Genomic DNA, 10,413 nt, shown 5'->3' on the forward strand with positions numbered 1-10,413 from the left:
TCCAAAATGCAGTGGACACAAATGAAATAAGAATTAATTGCACAGACATAAATGAACTTACGAGGGCACAGGTAGTAAGCCATGCAGGGGCAGGGCCACTGCAGAGAGTTCCCATTGGGGTAATGCCCAGAAGAGCTGTGAGCCCCAAGACTGTTAGAGTCTCACAGCTCCATTAGGCACTGCCCTAGTGGAGGCTGTCTGTGGTAGCTTTGCCTTCGGGGTGGCACGCGGCCTGGGTCCTGTGCCTGAGGCTCCAGGGGCCTCCACCCTTTGAATTCTAGGCGGAGACAGACATGCCCCCACAGCTCATGTACTCTGCCAGCCAGTGGAGATGGCACCACACAAACACTACCAAGACTTACTGTGTATGTCCTCCAGAGGGATGGCCACTGGAGCCCTAACCACACTTGGGGTCTCTAGAATCACACCTGGGATGACTGAGGAGTATTGTGCCAGAATGTGGGGAGCGATACTTTAGATAGTGCCAGGTAGTGAGTGTGGAGGTCCTACCAGTACCTGAGGCCCCTCTTTTGACATACTTCTGACCCCAAGCCTTAATGCTCTGGGTCTATGATGGGAGTGGTGGTCCTGATGATTTCCAAAAAGGCTTCAGGGTCATTTTTCCATTTTCTTGATAAAAAACACCTGACTTCCACTGATACATAGTAATCTCATCAAAAGGTGGCTTGGCAACACCCTTGGTATTCTCTCCTGAACATGCTTTTTTATTCTTTGAAATATGGCCATGCTGAGAATTTTCCAAATAATTGAGTTATGCATCCTTTTTTAAATTATAAATTCCATCTTTAACTGATTTTTCTTTTCTCATATTTTACTATAAGCCTTCAAGAAAAGCCATGCTGCTCCTTCAAAACTATGCTTAGATATTTCTTTTGACAAATATCGTATTTCATCACTCACAAGTTTCTCCTCCCACAAAACACCAGGACACAAACACAATTTAGCCGAAATATTTTCTGCTTTATAATAAGGATTGCTTTTCCTCCCTTTTCCAATAGTGTGTTCCTTATTTCTTTCTGGACCTATCAATATAGCTCCTACCATCCTTATTTCTACCCACATTCTCTTCACAACCTCTTAGGTAATCTCTAGTAAGACTGAGACTTTTTCTATATCTCTCCTTTTCTACTGAGTTCTCACCAGAATCACCCTTAATGCTCAGTTCGCGGTAATATAGGCATTTTTTTTTTTTTTTTTTTTTTTTTTTTTTTTTTTTTTTGAGATAGGATCTTGCTCTGTCACCCAGGCTTGCATGCAGTGCCACAGTCATAGCTCACTACAGCTTTGAATTCCTGGGCTCCAGTGATCCTCCTACCTCAGCTTCCCGAGTAGATGGGATTACAGACATAAGTCACCACGCCAATGTAGGCTTTTTGTAGCATGCACCACCACATTTTTCTAGCCTCTACTGATTATCCAGATCCAAAGGTGCTTTGACATTTTTAGGTATTTGTTATAGCAGCACTCCACTTCTCAGTACAAATTTCTGTCTTAGTCTATTTGGGCTGCTATGGCAAAATAACTTAGACTGGCTAATTTATAAATAATAGAAATTTGTTGCTTACATGTCTGGAGGCTGGAAAGTCCAAGACCAAGGCACTAGAAAATTTAATGTCTGGTGAGGGTCCACTCCTCATAGATGGCACCTTCTATATATCCTTACCTGGTGAAAGGGGCAAACAACCTCCTCTGGGCCTATCTTATAAGGACATTAATCCTACTAATGAGGGTGGAGCCCTTAGGACATAACCACTTCCAAAAGGCCCCACCTCCTAATACCATCACTTTGGGGGTTAGGTTTCAGTATATGGGTTTTAGGGGGAACACATATATTCAAACCATAACAATGGGCATCCTTATTTTGTTCCTGATCTTAGAGAAAAAGCTTTCAAATTTTCACTGGTGAGTGTGATACCTGTGTGCTTGTGATAAAAGGCCTTTATTGTGTTAAGCTACTTTTTTTCTGTACCTAACTTGTTGAGTTTTTATCATAAAAGGATGTTGAGGCCGGGTGCGGTGGCTCATGCCTGTAATCCCAGCACTTTGGGAGGCCGAGACGGGCAGATCACGAGGTCAGGAGATGGAGACCATCCTGGCTAACACGGTGAAACCCCGTCTCTACTAAAACACACACAAAAAAATTAGCCAGGCGTGGTGGCGGGCGCCTATAGTCCCAGCTACTCGGGAGGCTGCAGCAGGAGAATGGCGTGAACCCAGGAGGCGGAGCTTGCAGTGAACCGAGATCGCGCCACTGCACTCCAGCCTGGGCGACAGAGCGAGACTCCGTCTCAAAAAAAAAAAAAGGATGTTGGATTTTATCACATGCTTTGCCTGCCTCTAATGAGATGATCATACGGTTTTATTCTTCACTTTGTTAATGTGTTATATCACATATATTGATTTACATATGTTAAAATGTCCTTGCATCCCAGGGATAAATCCCATTTGATCATGGTAAATGACCCTTATAATGTGCTATTGATTCAGTGTGCTAAGAGTTTGCTGAGGATTTTTGCATTTATGTTCATCAGGGATATTGGCCTGTAATTTTCTTTTCTTGTAGTGTCCCTGTCTAGCTTTGGTATAAGGTAATGTTGGCCTTTTAAAATAAGTTTGGAAGTATTCCTTCCTCTTTAATTGTTTTAGGGTTTGAGAAGTATTGGTATTGGTTCCTCTTTAAATGTTTGGTAGAATTCAGCAGTAAAGACATTAGACGCTGGGCTTTTCTTTGATGGGAGAGTTTTTATTACTGACTCAATCTCCTTCCATATTACCAGTCTGTTTATGTTTTCTATTTTTTTATGATTTAGTCTTAGTATGTTGTATGTGTCTAGAAATTTATCCATTTCTTCTAGGTTATCTAATTTGTTGGTGTATAACTGTTCATTGTAGTTTCTTATGAGCCTTTGTATTTTCATATCAGGGTTTTTAAATTTTTTTAAATTTTTTAACCTTTCTTATGCTGCTGATCAGTTGTAATGCCTCTCTGCTTTCATTTCTGATTTTATTTACTTGAGTCTTCTCTCTTTTTAGTCTAGCTAAAGGTTTGTTAATTTTCTTTATCTTATCAAAAAAACCAAACAACTTTTAGTTACATTGATCTTTTCTATTGGTTTTCTAGTTCTTATTTCATTTATTTCTGCTCTGATCTTTATTTTCTTATGTCTACTAACTTTAGACTCAGATGTTTTCTCTTTTTACAGTTCCTTGAGGCATAACTTTGGGTTGTTTATTTGATATCTTTCTTCACTTTTTGATCTAGGCATTTATTGCTATAAACTTCCCTCTTAGAACTACTTTTCTGCATTCCATAAGTTTTAGTATGTTGTCTTTACTTTTTACTTTTTCTCAGGATATTTTAAATATCCTTTTCAAATTTTTGTTTGACCCATTGGTTTTATAGGAGCATGTTGTTTAATTTTTATGAATTTGTAAATTTTCCCAGATATTTTCTGTTATTGATTTCAAGTTTCATACCATTGTTCCCGGAACTGAGCCGAGTCTGGCTGCATTTTCTTGTGGCCTAATGACAAGAAGCAGACCAACTAGGGAGTTTATTGCTGTAACTGGATAGAGGGAGAAGGTCAGAGATGATTCCACCAGACCAACTCAAAGTGTTACAATTTTCTTAGTGCTTATGTAGATTGGGGTTATATGCCTATGTGTGATACCACATTCGCCTAAGTCTATAGGTAACTAATTTTGTTTTAGCTAGAAGGTCAGAGGCCAGAAATGTTCTCTAAGTCTGATGAAGCTGTGAGGGCGCTGGTACCATCAAGGCCTATCTCCTAAATTCTAATTAGTGAAGACTGTGGTACTGAAGTGATTATTTCTAGCTTATCTCATTTATAGTTTGGTCCGGAGAGCTGCCTTAGACTCTCTAATAAATCTATTCAAACAGCTGCCTCTGTTACCTTGACTCATCTCAGATTTCATCGACGGTAGATGGGTCCTGGCACGAGGAATGTAAGACTGTCTCCATTATTTTGACTTGCTCCAGGTTAGGGAGAAGTCTGTGCAAGCCTTCTACTGACCATATGTTTTGTTTCTAGCTTTGATGTCTGGGCATCAATTTTCCTAGGTTTAATTATTTGCACAATGTTAAGGCAGCACTATGGACATTTGTTGGTGTAACTGGCATGCTATGCAGGCCGGTCTGTGTGACTGTCACGCAGGCCTGTCTCTGTGATTGTCAGGGAGAATTGGCCTGCCACACCATTGTGGTTGAAAAAAATACTTGATATGATTTCAATCTTCTTCGATTTTTAAGACTTGTTTTGTGGCCTGAGATATCATATATCCTGGAGAATGTTCCCTGTGCAATTAAGAAGAATATGTACTCTCCTGCTGTTGGATGTTCTGTTTATGTCTGGTAGGTCCATTTGGTCTAAAGTATAGTTTAAGACCAATGTTTTCTTATTGATTTTCTGTCTGGATAATATGTCCTTTTTTGAAAATGATATGTTTATATCCACTGCTATTATAGTACTGCAGTCTTTCTCTTCCTTCAGATCTATTAATATTTGTTTTATATGTTTAGGTATTCCCATGTTGGGTGCATACATATTTACAATCACTTTATTCTCTTGATGAATTGATCCCCTTATCATTATACAACGACCATCTTTGTCTTGCTTTACAGTTTTGACTTCAAGTCTATTTTATCTAAGTATAGCTACCTATCCCCACTCTGTTTTTATTTCCATTGGCGTGTAATATCTTTTTCCAACCCGTTGCTTGCAATCTACTTGTGTCCTTAAAGGAGAAGTGAGTCTTTTGTAGGCAGCATGTATTTGAGTTTTGATTTTTATTCATTCATTGTTATTCATCCTTCAGTAGGTGGATCAAAAGACTTTAAGTCTTTTGATTGGCGGATCAAATCCATTTATATTTAAGGTAGTTATTGATAGGTAAGGGCTTACTACTGCCATTTTATTAATTGTTGTCCGGTTGTTTTGCAGATCCTTTGTTTCTTCCTCTCTTGCCTTCTTCTTTAGTGAATTCGTAACTGCCCAAGGGGTTCACCTTGCCCACTGCCTAGACAGAGATGATTTATCAAGACAGGGGAATTGCAATAGATAAAGAGTAATTCACACAGAGCCAGCTGTGTGGGTGACTGTAGTTTTATTATTACTCAAATCAGTCTCCTGAAGCATTCGGGGAGCAGAGTTTTTAAGGACAACTTGGTGGGTAGGGGGAAGCCAGTGAGCCAGGAGTGCTGATTGGTCAGAGATGAAATCATAGGGAGTAGAAGCTGTCTTCTTGCAATGAGTCAGTTCCTGGGTGGGGGCCACAAGATCAGATGAGCCAGTTTATCAATCTGGGTGCCGCCAGCTGATCCATCAAGTGCAGGGTCTGCAAAATATCTCAAGAACTGATCTTAGGAGCAGTTTGGGGAGGATCAGAACCTCACAGCCTCCAGCTGCATGACTCCTAAACCATAATTTCTAATCTTGTGGCTAATTTTAGTCCTACAAAGGCAATCTAGTCCCCAGGCAAGAAGGAGGTCTGCTTTGGGAAAGAGTTGTTATCATCTTTGTTTTAAACTATAAACTAAGTTTTTCCTAAAGTTAGTTCAGCCTATTCCCAAGAATGAGCAAGAACAGCTTGAAGGTTAGAAGCAAGATGAAGATTAAGCTACATATCTTTCACTGTCTCAGTGATAATTTTGCAAAGGCGGTTTCAATTTGATGGTTTTCTGTAGTAGTATGATTTGATTCTTTACTTTTTATCTTTTGTGTATCTACTATAGGTTTTTGCTTTGTGGTTATCATGAGGCCTATATATAAAACACATTATAATTACAATAGGCTGTTTTAAGATGGTAACAACTTCAGTCACATAAATTATAAAACTCTATACTTTTGCTTCCTCTCCTTGCTACACATTATGGATTTTCGGTTTTTGTTTCTTTGTTTGTTTTGTTTTGAGACAGAGTCTAACTCTTTCACCCAGGCTGGAGTGCAATGGCGCAATCTTGGCTCACTGCAACCACCACCTCCCGGGTTCAAGCGATTGTCCCATGTCAGCCTCTCGAGTAGCTGGGACTACAGGTGCCTGGCTATTTTGTTTTGTGTTTTTAGTAGAGACAGGATTTTGCCATGTTGGCCAGGCTGGTCTTGAACTCCTGACCTCAAGTGATCCACCTGCCTCGGCATCCCGAAGTGCGGGATTACAGGTCTGAGCCACCGTGCCTGGCCCATATTTTGTTTTTGATGTCACATTGTATATAATTTTATATTGCGTATCCCTTAACAAATTATTGTAGCTTTTTTTAAGTTTTGTCTTTTAACCTTAACAAGATAAAGTGATTTACATACCACCATTACAGTATTAGAGTATTCTGAATATGACTGTGTACTTACTTTACTAGTGAGTTTTATATTTTCATGTTTTCATGTTACTAATTAACATCCTTTTCTTTGAGCTTGAAGATTTCCTTTTAGCATATCTCATAAGTCAGGTCTAGTGGTGATGGACTCCCATAGCTTTTAATTGTCTGGAAAAGTCCTTATCTCTTCTTCATTTTTGAAGGACAGTCTTATAATGTCTAGTCATGAAACATTTAATAACTGACACATGTGTTGAGAAATGTGTCATTAGGCAATTTCATCGTTGTGCAAACATTATAAGGTGTACTTACACATAGCTAGATGGTATAGCCTACTACACACAAAGGTTCTGTGCTATAGCCTATTGTCCCCAGGCTACAAACCTGTACAGCAAGTTACTGTACTGAATATTGTAGGCAATTGTAAAACAATGGTAAATATTTATGTATCTAAACCTAGAAAAGGCCAGTAAAAATACAGTATAAAAGAGAGAAAATGGTACACTTGTATAGGGCACTTACCATAAATGGAGCTTGCAGGAAATGAATTTACTCTGGGTGAGTTAGTCAGTGAGTGGCAACTGCATGTGAAGGCTTAGGACATTAGTGCACACAACTATAGACTTTATAAACTCTGTATACTTAGGCACACTAAATTTATTTTAAACATTTTATTTCTTCAATAATAAATTAACCTTAGCTTACTGTAACATTTTTACTTTATAAACTTCTAATTTTTTAACTTTTTGACTCTTGTGTAATAACACAGGTTAAAACACAAAAAAAGGTACAGTTATACAAATATTTTATTTATATTCTTATTCTATAAGCTTTTTTCTATTTTTAAAATTCATTACTATTATTATTTTACTTTTTAAACTTTGTGTTAAAAACTAAGACACAAACACACACATTAGCCTAGGCATGCATGGGGTCAGAATCATCAGTATCACTGTCTTCCACCTCCACATCTCGTTTCACTGGAAGTTCTTCGGGGGCAATAACATGCATGGAGCTCTCATCTCCTACAAAAATAATACCGTCTTCTGGAATATCTCCTGATGCACCTGCCTGATGCTGTCTTACAGTAAACTATTTTTTAATTAGCAGAAGGATTACCCTGTAAAATAATTATAAAAGGTATAGCATAATAAGTACGTAAACCAGTAACATAGTTGTTTATTATAATTATCAAATATTATGCACTGTACACAATCATATGTGCTATACTTTTAATGTAACTGGTAGTGCTGTAGGTTTGTTTACACCAGAATCACCACAAATATCTAAGTAATGTGTTGCACTATGATGTTAGGACAGCCATGATATTACTAGAGTGTAGAAATTTTTCAGTTCTGTTATAACCTTATGGGACCACCATCATATATTCAGTGTGTCATTGACCAAAATATCATTATGCTGCACATGACTGTGTAGTATTCTTGGTTGGCAGGGTTTTTTTTTTTTTTTTTTTTTCAGTGCTTTGAATATATCATCCCACTCTCTCCTGGCCTGCAAGGTGTCTGCCGAGAATTCTGTTAATGTCTTATTAAGGTTCTCTTGTACATGATGAGTTGATTTTCTCTTGCTGTTTTCAAAATTCTCTTTGTCTTTGACTTTTCAAATTTTTATTTTTATTATTATTTTTTTTGTTGAGACAGAGTCTTGCTCCCACCCTGTTGTCCTGGTTGGAATGCAGTGGTGAGATCTTGGCTCACTGCAATCTCCGCCTCCCGGGTTCAAGCGATTCTCATGCCTCGGACTCCCAAGTAGCTGGGACTACAGATGTGCGCCACACCACCTGACTAATTTTTCATATTTTTAGTAGAGATGGGGTTTCACCTTGTTGCCCAGGCTGGTCTCAAAGTCCTGAGCTCAGTTGATCTGCCCACCTTGGCCTCTCAAAATCCTGGGATTACAGGCGTGAGCCACCATACCTGGCCTGTCTTTGACTTTTAAGCAGTTTTTTATAATGTGTGTTGGTGAAGATCTCTTTATGGTAAGTGTTCACCTAAAATAATCAATAAGTTTTTGGAAACTGCAGCGTTAAACAAAATGATGTATAACAAAACCAATTTTTTCTCACCAATGTTGAAGGAAATGATATTATTTTGAGGACCTGCTATATGTAGCTTCATTTAAAGTTTCAGTTTCCATGAACTTATCATCAATGTTAAGTGAGAACTTACTGAGGTATATTTAATATATTCGGGGTTCTTTGGGCAACATGAATCTGAATGAATGTTCATTGTGCTCTACAGATTTGGAATATTTTCAGTCAATATTTCTTTAAACAAGCTTTCTGTCCCCTTCTTTTTCTCTATTCCTTCTGAAACACCCATAATGTGCAAATTATTTTACAATTATTGCATTCTTACAATAAAGTAAGCTAGAGAAAAGAAAATGTTATTAAGAAAGCTATAAGAAGAGAAAATATATTTACTATACATTAAGTGGAAGTGGATCGTCATAAAAGTCTTCATCCTCATTGTCTTCAGGTTGAGTAGAGAGAGGAAGCAAAGGAAGAGTCAGGGTCGGTCTTGGTGTCTCAGAAGTGGCAGAAGCAGAGATAAATCTGCATATAAGTGGACCTGCATAGTTCAAACCCATGTTGATCAAGGGTTAACTGTACTTTAACTGACAATGTTCCAAATCAGGTGAGTTCTTTTCAGTAGCAGCAACAGCAGCAGCAAAGCTTCTAGTTCTTACCACCTGCCTCACCCTGTTGAACTACTGTGCCAACAGAGTTTGGGGGGAGTAAGTGGGGGAGGTGGTGAATAGACAGGCCTAAACAAGAACACCACAGACTTATTATTTTCTTACTCAAAGTTCAGAAGTTCTCGGTTTGTGGTATTCTTGGGTCAATTTCCAGAGTGCTGAAATGGTTGTTTTTGGTTATTTGTCCAGTTTTCTAGCATTTATGCACATTCCCCAAACTCAGGAATTTATTTACTCAAATGAGGAGGATTTCTTCCACCAAGGTCAAAGAAACTCTTTCAACTGGGGAAGATGTCAGTTCTTGACCACCATCAGTGCAAGAACCAACAGTAACATTGACCAGAAGATTTTTCTACTGTTTTACCATATAGCCTTTAGCTCAAACATATGAAGAAAGGAACTAATATTTAATAGAAGATGGACATCAGTTTTGATATACACTCCGCTAATGTCATTTGAACTTTGAGTCATGTGAGTATAAATCTAGGTGGCAGAACAAGAGAACAGAAGGCCATACTTCTGCAGGATGGAAATGAGAAATTAGCAATGAAGGGGATAGAGGAGAATGTGAATGGAGTCTAATGACTTTTTTTAAGACCTCTTTATACCTAGATCAATTTCCCCAATTACTTTGTAAAGGCTTTAACAGTAAAAACAGTATTTTATATGCTGTGCAATGCTTTAATGTAATGTCAGTACTGCACATGTGTTAAAGTAATAATCACTAGCTCCAATAGTGTGGGTAGTTTTGAAGGTTAGATTTGTTAGTATTTTTGTTTGCTTGTTTTGTTTTTGTTTTGTTTTGTTTTGTTTTGTTTGAGACGGAGTCTCGCTCTGTCACCCAGGCTGGCGTGCAGTGACACCATCTCGGCTCACTGCAACCTCTGCCTCCCAGGTTCAAGTGATTCTCCTGCCTCAGCCTCCCGGGTAGCTGAGACTACAGGCGCGTGCTACCATGCCTGGCTAATTTTTTGTATTTTTAGTAGAGACAGGGTTTCACTATGTTGGTCAGACTGGTTTCGAACTCCTGAGCTCGTGATCCGCCTGCCTTGGCCTCCCAAAGGCCGTGAGCCACCGCCTCCGGCCGATTTGTTAGTATTATTTGAAAATGAGCCCAAAATTTCAACTCTGTTATGCAATACAAATCTGTCCGCCCCAATCTAGAAGATGGGTCACTGAGACATTGATACTAACAAAATTTTAGACACATAAGAGTCAGATTTTCTGCTCTTTATTTATGTAAACAATATCAAAAAGCAGGCACATATGGAACCAAGGATAGATGAGCTGCCAAAATTTAGAATACTCGTCATGTAATGAGGAACAGCATCTAGACATAGCAA

Source organism: Rhinopithecus roxellana, chromosome 7 (assembly GCF_007565055.1).
Source record: "Rhinopithecus roxellana isolate Shanxi Qingling chromosome 7, ASM756505v1, whole genome shotgun sequence".
Lineage (NCBI taxonomy): Eukaryota > Metazoa > Chordata > Mammalia > Primates > Cercopithecidae > Rhinopithecus > Rhinopithecus roxellana.